This window comes from Mirounga leonina, unplaced genomic scaffold (genome assembly GCF_011800145.1).
Source record: "Mirounga leonina isolate KUSES-001 unplaced genomic scaffold, KU_Mleo_1.0 Mir_53, whole genome shotgun sequence".
NCBI lineage: Eukaryota > Metazoa > Chordata > Mammalia > Carnivora > Phocidae > Mirounga > Mirounga leonina.
The window spans coordinates 61,770,764-61,780,789 of NW_023270807.1; the positions used below are offsets into that span (position 1 = coordinate 61,770,764).

General features: G+C 40.3%; 1 long non-coding RNA gene across 4 annotated transcripts in view; it reads right to left on the minus strand.

The window, feature by feature from the left end:
* Positions 1-6,755: 6,755 nt before the first annotated feature.
* The window catches only part of LOC118001543, a 189,095-nt gene continuing 185,824 nt past the window's right edge, over positions 6,756-10,026 (minus strand). For 3 of the 4 annotated variants that reach the window (XR_004676727.1, XR_004676724.1, XR_004676728.1), the window contains one exon: positions 6,756-8,254. This is a non-coding gene — a long non-coding RNA (uncharacterized LOC118001543). The remainder of the gene's footprint in view (positions 8,255-10,026) is intronic. The other variant, XR_004676725.1, reaches the window with a different exon arrangement.

A 10,026-nucleotide genomic window follows, 5' to 3' on the forward strand; every position in this document is an offset into this window, starting at 1 on the left:
GAAACACCTAAGCCTCTTTGCCCGGCATAACCTCTGACTCCTTCTCTGTCCTAATCCCGCCTCTGCCTACTTCATGGATTCCCCAATGTTTCCCCTGATTTACAAGTAACAGCTGTTTCCCCTTCATTGGAGAAAGTCAACTCAACATGTCCTCAAGTATTGCCAGTAAGTAATTACAAAATAAAAAGTAAATCATTGTGGCTATATATACAGTTCAGATTTTGTCTGTTCACAGTATTTCTTGAGCGACCAATGTATACAGGGAGAACCTGGCAGGAAATACGTTTTGGGGATTATAACACAGCAGCAACGACCACTAACAGATTAGGTGCCTTGCTGCAACACCCAGGAAAAGAAAATTTATGTAGGTTTCAGAAAGTACTCCTTTATAGTCTAATACATACATACATACGGATCTACGGTCTAATACATATAGTCTAATGTTATAGTCTAACACAACATCTATATAACAAAAGAAATCTTCTCTAAAACATGCCATATTTTAACTTACCACAAGTCAGTGGATATCCCAGGGTGTCATAGTTCAATGAAATGTTCTTTTGTTTTACTTATACATATATCAACATAAAAAGAAAAAGAAACACCTAAGATTTGGTATTCATATATTTGTCACCAAAGCTAAGCTCTTAAAAACTTGGTATATTAAATACATGAATTTTTAAAATATGAAGCTTCTCTGTCACACTAATAAAAATACACTCAAGGGGACATTTAAATTATATTAGTTTGTCATCTGTGTGTGTCTGAATCAGAAAGAATGTTAATGAACGAAACCTAAAGAGCAGACTAAAACTCTTTGGGGCTGGGGGTGGGCAGCAGACAGATGTAGTAGGATGATTTGCAGAATAATTGCTCAGGCAGGCAACCAAGATAAAGGAGAGAAAGTTCTGGAGGTTGTTGGGTAGAACGGAATATTGAAACCTAAGAACTTCCCTGTGAGGAAAGAGTCTTTTTAAACACATCTGTCTTGGAGAAAATTCAAACTGCCTTCTCTCAACGATTCATTTTCCCATAATTTTATGTTTGCGACTTTGCCACGTGAGGAGAAGAAAGAAACAGTCTGTCAGACTTCTAAGAAAAGGTGCTGCTCAGGTGACTCCTGGGCCCCACCAGCCCACTCTGGTCTCGGAATTAATCCCGGTCTGAGGCAGGAAGGACCCAGGGAGCTGGCAGGGAACTCTGCACTGAGGCATTGGTAAGGTCATCCAGCCAGCTCTTGACTCCTTGTCCGATGTACGGGCTTCTGCCTTGTGAGGCCCCTGCCTGGCCATCCCTGACCTCAGGTGCTGAGCCTGAACCACTCCCAGCACCACACCATTCCCACAGCTTCTCTGGGCTGGCTTGTTGCCTTTCCAGAGAGTGGAGAACCACCTCCATCTGTTTCTCATGCCTGCTACTTTGTGTTGGATTGCGTGTCGCTGCCTTCCCAAACATCTACATACCATTCAGATGCCCCTTTTGGCATCTAACAATCTTGGTTCTCATTTATTTGAACATTCACCTTATAGCAGGCACCATGCTGAGCAACTCACATGCGTTCTCTCACTTAAACCTCACGGCAAAGCCATGAGTCAGATTATTATTCCCATTTCATAGGAGAGGAGCCTGAGGCTTTGAGACATTAACTTGTTAGTAAGTGATGAAGCTGGGATTCAAACCTGGACCTGTCTTATTTCTGTCTTCCCTCCTTGGAGGCCCAGTCTACACAGGTCTCGCCTCAGTGGAAGACAGCTCTAGTCTAGATCTTTCTCACTGCGTGTGCATTCTGAAATATGATGGGCTCCTTTCGACTTTTCAATGCATTTTATAAATAAATGTGCTTTTGCTCATCGACTATATTTTCATTTTGTCCTCCTATGCTACTGCCTTCATATCCTAAGTGACATTCCAGAATCTAACAAGCATGTTAAGAAGTGCACAAAGCAAACTCCCACAGCATCCCTGCCTCTTGGACTTATAATAGTCCCTAAAAGACATCATAAAAGGAAAAGGATGGAAGATCTCTGAAAGGAAGTTTTCTGAGAGTGTTTACGTAACAAAGAAGTCAGGAAAATAGGGTATTGTTGTGATTCTCTTCATCATTTCAGGATCTGAAGGAGTTCAGAAAGAAAGACACTCCAGAAGGAAGATGGACTTCCAGGGGATGTGACTCATAAGGAGGAATATGAAAGAGAGAAAAGCGACTTGTCAGATGGACAATGGGCTTTTATTTGAAGCATATGGGGCCATATGGAAGAATACAGAGAGGTGGAAGTTAGAAAGGGACCGGAGAAGACAGAAGAAGATGTTCCTGGCTTGGGCAGGGTGAGGGGGTGGGGCCCGGAGGCAGAGAGCAAAGGAAATGCGTGCAGGAGGACACAAATGCAGGAGATCTTTGTGTATACAGTGGAGAAACAAATGCCCTACTTTTAGCATCTTGAGAAACGTTGGCTATTTATTAACAGGAATGAAATAAATTTCTCTAATGTTTTCTTCCAAATTACTCAAAGATCCTCAAAAGCTTTCTATTTATGCCATTTATTAGCCAAGAGAAAAATCTTCATCTTCTCTTCTCTGAGAGGGCAGAATGATAAAAGGAAGAGTTCCAGTGTCATAAAAGGATGGTTTCCAGAAAGAGACACGAAAAGTGTGTTTCCTAAAAGAGGTACCAAAAGTTTATTTTTTCGAGCTTGGCTACTACCAGGAAGCCTCAAGAAAACCAAAGAAAACAAATGTAGGCAGAAGCGAATGCGCTGCCTTGTCTGGCTCACGTCTCCACCAGGAACGGTCATGTGTATGTGGCTTCCTCTGGTGCCACTTATCAGTCCTCAAATAAAATTCTGCAGACGACTTTTCTTCTGTCTCTGAGGAAATGCCTGTATCAGAAATATCTGTTTATAATACCAAGTACCTCAGAAAAATGCCATCTGGTGCTCTTGAACTTAACATTCTTGTACAAGTTTATCCTGATGAAATCCCTGGCATTTTCCTGAGGCTTTTTTTGCCTTCCTGCCAAATGGTAATTGGTACCTGTTCCTGTAAGTCTTGAATTCTCCTTTCCCAGCTGTAGAGATCAGCGTTACGGGCACTTTTTTACTTCAAAATCTTTTCCCTGAAACTGGGTCCTGGTTTCCAGCCCTGACTGCAGCCCCCTCCCCAGGCTCTGCACTGTCCTGTCTCCTAGGGGCCCCTACACGGTATTCTTTCACTCCTCCTTTGGTGACCTCCACTTTACAGAACTAACGGGCTCTAGTATTATTTCAAGTTTTACAAAATATACTAGGATGTGCTGTATTAAACATCACTCGTGTTTGTCAGTCACCTTCTGTGCCTAAACCTTCCAGAGTATCTCAAATTGTCATCCAGCTTCTCCCACATAAAGAGCCCGTACATACTCTTCCTTAAGTATTCTTTCCATGATTTCTATCGTTCTCGATGTAACAGCCTCGGCCTACGAGACAGTACGATGGAGGAGAAAAGGCATTGACTGGGATGCCAGAGACATCTAATTTTAAATCCGGTTTCTTCCTTTTTTTTTTTTTTAAATTTCTTTCACTGAACTTGGGCAAGTGGGCTTAATTTCTTATTTCTTTATTTTTAAAGTGGGAATGACGGTGGAGCTGTAAAGATTAAACAAGATAATGCATTTGGGTGGCTGGCACATAGTAGGAGCTTAAAATATTTGTTGGATAAAAGAATGGATGAAATTAAAGAAAAGGGCAAAAGAAGAGAAAAGGAGACTGTCCAGTTTTTGTACATCTACCGAGTGCTGGTTTGGTTGAGTAAAGAAAACAGATACCCATCCACAAAACTACCATGCAGTGCAGGAAGTGCGATGAGGGAGGGGAGCAGAGGAAAGGTGCCTAACCCAGCCTTAGGAAGGAGGAGAGTCGGGGAAGAATCCAGGTCTTATATCTTCTATCAGATCTGTCTCTTTTGGGCAGAAGCTTTGCCTGCCTCTTGCACATTGACTGCTTCCGAAGTATTAATATTTGATGCAACATAGGATACAATGATTCCATGTTATACATCACACTATAGAAATTCAACCACCTTGAGTGGTGACTTGGTGTGGTGATGGAGTTGGGGCATATTAAGTGTGTCTCAGGAAATAGTCACACTTTCTTTTCCAGATCTACAGAATATGCCTTTTGGAGACCTGATAGGAAATACCCATACAAGCCTGGTACATAGGAAAATGGAATTGGTTCTGTTGGAACCAATGAAATTGGAAATGGTCTTGGTTCTACTTCCTGTACTGGGTATCATCTACTAAGGCAAAGCCCACAAACTTCCACATTCCTGGTTTTGTAGGTACCAAACATCACCAGAATTATCTGTGTGCTCTTGAGACAGTGTTAATGATGAGCAGTACAAAGAATCTTGGACATGTCTCCAAGGTCTGCAATGTTCTATAGGTAGATTGATTCCTAATCCTGATGGAGTTGTTGGTTACATTTGTACAATCAAAAAGCTTGCTTTACCTTTTATGAATTTTAAAATGACACATTTTTCCCATTTTAAGTAAAGATTTTCTTCTAAATGAAAGTTTCAAAATGCTAGGGTCAAATATTTTTATTTAATAATCTGGTAGTACTTTCTACCGGTAGTACTTTTCCCCCCTGCAGTTAGAGAATAGCCTTGTGCTGTAGATCAGTACTTTTCTCCCACTTTACAGATGAGAACATTTACAGGCACGAGAACAGCGTATGTTTTGCCTAAACTTTCTCAGCACCTTGAGGAAGGCCCGGAAATCTAGTCCACAGTGCCTACATTTTTAAGTCTGTTCTTAGTCATGAGACATAAGTCATCTCAAGAACTACCAAGGTCATTAAAAATGTTCTCTTCGTGGAGGTTAGTGGTTCTATTCCCAGGATATAAAATGTGACGAATGGCAGGGAGGAAAACAAACCACCTCAGAACAGAAAACCACATTGGAGAGTGGTAGAATCTCAACCTCAGCTTAGAATATGATTATTCAAGAGTTGGAAAATTATGTGACATGACTGCACTGGATTTGGCCACTCTTCAGTAATGTCTGTGCTATTCAAACACTCTTGTGTAAACGCAATTTCTAAAAGTTATGAAGGGAATTTTTGTGCAACAAAATGTTCTTGTAAAAGTCGTCTGCTATTAAACTCTAGACACAACTCCAAGGAATCTTTTACTAGAAAGCAACGCATTATTCCAACATGAATCACAGGCTAATTGACTGTGTTCCCAGGATGTTGTAGCTGACTGCTGCACTCAACCGGGAACCAGGATACTCTCTTACATCTATGATTGAGAGGCCCACTAAAAAAGGGTCTCACCAAACCAGATTTAGTGTGAATTTGTTGCATGTAAAAGGGAACCTAGTGGAATGTAGCTAGGGCAACTTTCAACTCAAATGACTACAAATTAGAAAAAAATGTGCACAGGGACCATTAATCACCACAGGCTTAAATTAAATTTAAAGTGGATCTATCAACCACTTCTGGAACATTCTGCCTTTTTCCATCTGGACGTCAGGTGCAATAAAATTCCAACATGGAAAGAGGAAGTCACTCTAGAATCAAGCCTTGAGAGAATGAATCTCTTTGTGTACAAAGGTGGATCATGACCACGAGCTAAGACACAGTAAGTGCCCAGATGCCCATGGCACCGTAATTGGCAGTGCGTGGATCAGGAATGTACTTTTATTTTTTAAGATTTTATTTTATTTTTTATTTAGTTATTTGAGAGAGAGAGAGCAAGCACAAGAAGGGGTAGGGTCAGAGGGAGAAGCAGACTCCCTGTCGAGCAGGGAGCCTGATGCGGGACTCGATCCAGGGACTCGACGATCATGACCTGAGCTGAAGGCAGACACTTAAACAAATGAGCCACCCAGGCACCCCAGGAATGTACTTTTAATGCCAGTCTCACTCTCACCATAATTTTTAGTAATGGCATTTCTGAGAGGAGGAAATCAGAAGAAGGAACTATATTTTCCATGAAACTAACATTCAAACAGCGCTTTGTTCTTTGAAAGTTTTATACATTCCTTCCTTACAAAAGCCAAGCGCATTAGTTTGAAAGGTGTTATCATCTCTACTTTTAAAATAAGAAAACTGAGACCCAGGTGAACTTAAGACATTTGTCAGAGTTCAAATTGTAAGTTAGCAGCAGAACTTAGACTAAAATCCAGATTTCTTTCTTTTCTCATGTCGATAGTTTTTTTAAGTTTTTAATCCTATTGCACAATGTTCTCTATGAACTTTTAAAAAAAGTTTATTTAGTCATTTATTTAGATAATCTATACACCCAACAAGGGACTCGAACCCACGACATCAAGATCAAGAGTCTCATGCTCCTCCAACTGAGCTAGCCAGGCACCCCTCTATGAACTTTTAAATAGACTTTAATATTTCCTGATCTCAAACAGCAAATATTTGGCCCATTCTCTACACAAAAAAAACTTCTACCTTGGTTCTAGGAATGGAATACTTGTGGCAAACTTTTCCTTATGAAACAAACATTAGAAGAATATTTATTTCATTGACTTACAGGACATATATTTCATTGATTTACGAAGTAAAAGAATGTTTTTTTTCTGTAGAAACATGAAACTCCTTTAATTGATTTATTCGACTTTGTTTTAAAAGTTAAAAAATACATAGAAAGTTTACAGTAACTAATATAACAAATATGAGTGTATCCATTACATGGCATTGACCAATATTGACATGTTCTGATTTTGCTTCATGTATAAATATGAAGCTGATCTATCCCTTCACTTATTCATCTTTGTGTACTTTAATAACATAAAATCCAGATTTTTTTGGCCCAGGAGCTGGAGAGTGTGAGGTCACAGAGACCATGTGAAGACAGAAAGCCCTTCTCTACTCCTTGGGGGAAAAGCCCTGACAGAAAGCTTAAATTATCAACAAGTCCTTCCCCCAAGGAAAAACAGCCAGCAGCCCCAAATATAAGGCTGCTGGTCTTTGCCAGGGGTGACTGGTGAATTATTATTATTTGTTGCATATTTCTAGAACCTTTCTTTTAAAGTCTTAGGTAGCACCATGGTCCATACTCAGCTCTACAAGGGCTTTTGAGTAATTATTCCTTGAAAGTTATTGATGGATTGACTGGTTTGTTTAGTAGCTCCCAGCGGAAGGCTTTGGACACGAAGAGTGGCTGTGACTATTCTCTGTGCAAAATAGAAAAATAATTGGTTGTTTTACTGTGTCGATTCAAGTTTCTCAGATCAGCTCTTCTGAAGGGTAATAGATGAGTTGAGCATGTTGAGAAATTTAGGGGAAACCTGAGGTAGTGCGAGACCATAGGGGCTTTTTTGGTTGTTGTCGAAAGGTAAATACCACTTTAGATTCAAGTTCTGTAATATATGTGACATATAGACTGATGAATGACTCATTTGTTGTTGGCAAGTGAATGAACTTGCCTGATGATACAGTTTTCTTTTCTGTGTGTGTGTGTTTTCTTTCTGGGCAATGCCTCCCTTTGACTCATCTCATATTTTGAATTATGGCATTTTTTTTAAACTAGCAAATTCATTTTCAAATTGCTTCCACTCATTCACTGGTTTCTTGTCATTTTAGATATGTGGCTGAGGCAACAGAACTACAAATGGAACACAGACGTTTATTAGGAACTTTGGAGGATACATGACAAATCAGAATTATGCAAAAAGGGATATTACTAAAAATCTGTACTTCAGGATAGATTGATACTTAAAAGAGTACTAAAAGTTAAGAGATATTGATAAAAGTGCTATGCTTCATTAACATAAAATATTATTAACACAAAATAACACAATTATATCCAATTTATGATGATAATTCTAATAGGACTTTTTTTACTTCTTACACAACTCTTACTTCTTTTTCTTCTATTTGGGCTCCACTTTTTTTCTTGCTTGTGGAAGCCACTTCAATCCTCTGACATTAAATCAGAGATAAATTTATAGGTTCTGGAATGCAAAATCCTCAGTTTCAGTGCCTTCTTGACTTCTGGGTAGAAAAGACGAACCCTGTAACTGACATCCTTATCAAAGCACTGGGGTATCTTTTTTGTTGCTGTTGTTTTTAGTCTTACGTACATTTCTTCTCACCAGCCTTTTCCTGGGGCTCCTGGACTTCCATGTCTTTCGAAGCTTTTTGGAATTCCATCCTGTGTTCCACTCTGCCAACGTGTGTCCTTATCCCTGTCTGTGCTTCTCTCCACCCTTTTGAGATGATATCTATCCACTCATCATCAGGGGAAGCGCTGCGAGCTGCTGACAGGTGAAAAGCTTTAAGTACATCTTCGATTATAGTTTTCAAGCCTCGTAGTGCAGAGGAGTGGAAAGACTATTCTATAAATAAATATTTGGAAAGGCTCGGGAGAAGACTGGCTCTGCTAAAAGCAAATAATGGTTAACATGCCCAGATAGGTTTTTTTGCATCTTTGCGTGGAAAAGTGAATCTATGACATTTTCCAAAATACCACCTAGTCTTAAACGGATCACGTTGCTGGTGTTGGTATCAACTATAAAGACGTTTAAAACGTCACTGTTTACAGTTTACAGACTGCAACATATCCCCAAAGTCCGATTTTTTTTTTTCACATGAATTAAAAGGTCTATCTGATGCGTGTGTTCTAAATACTTCATTAATAACATAAATGATGTCCCTGGTACACTTATGCGTTGGCTATTGCTTTTTGTCTCTTTAGCGATACTTGATTTTATTCATACACTTGTTATTTGCCCTGTTATAAGCACTCACATGATTTTGTCAGTAATTCGGCACTGGATAACTGACTTCTTGTTTTTCAGGATACCAGTTACCCTTCCCAGCTTCCATCTTGTGTGGGCTTGGCCAACATCAGCTCCCAGCACCTAGAAGGCCCTTCCTTCTCCAGAGTAACTTCACGGAAACAATGTCTCTGTTGCAACTGGCTGAGGTTGGAATTAACTCCTCCTCTGTCTGCATTACAAAACAAGTGAGGACTAACTGGCCCAGGCAGGTTTTCTGTATCCTTGGACTGATCTCTTTGCATTCTCTGCCTCTTTTCGAGAGCTCCTTCTGTAACATAGCCAGACTGCATCTAAATTTAACAATGCGATAGGGTACAAACAGGCTTTCATGCCTGTTGTGTCATCCAGGGGATTTCAGGATTGTCTAATTGGTCTGCCTTGGCGAATCTGACGCAATCTCCCATTGGTCTGTACTCAGGAATCTGGGTGGGAAGTGAAAGTACAGACAGACCTGCCTGGGCCATCTCCACCAGGCCAGAGCTTGCCACCGCATGTGGGTCTGAGACCCAGACGCAGGCCAATTCAGAATGAAAACCTTCAAATGAGTGCTCCGAAAGTGAAATGAAAACTGAATCTGCTTGCTACCTCTCCATGAGGCCCAGAAGATAGCAAAGGTTTTGGGGTCCAAGATCAAGCTGAAGGGCTAAAGACAAAAGGGTCTTTCTGCCCCTCAGACTAAGGACCCTTTCCCAGTGGGATGGCTGTGGAGAGGTGGCACAGAGGAAGGGCGGGTGACCCGCACGGGATCTCAATTTCCACTGCTGGGCTGCAGCTCATTCAGGCCCTTCCCTGCGACATCCCCACAGAGGGACTGGCTCTAAACCGAACCTGAAGAGTTATGTGAAATCCTTTCTGATTTAGGACTTACAAGGGGAAAGGAGAATTACAAGGATTTGGAAAAGCTAGTCCTGGGTAAATGTTTATCCTTCAAATATCTACTCTTTGCTCTAATATTCTCTAAGTTATTTTTATTACAGAGACAAAAAGGGATTAGCTGAAGTGGTTTGGCATAAAACATACCACAACATTTTTTATGTAAAAAAATCATTTTCTTCTGATGGTCCATTCACGCTCACTGAAAAATAGTCAAATGTTACAGAAATATGCAACACAGAAAATGAGAGGCCTCTCCCTTCACTACATCCCCTGGAGGTAACTTTCCATACCAATTTGTTTTATATCCTCAGCTGTTTACCCCCCGATTATCTATCTATCTATCTATCTATCTATCTATCTATCTATCTATCTAT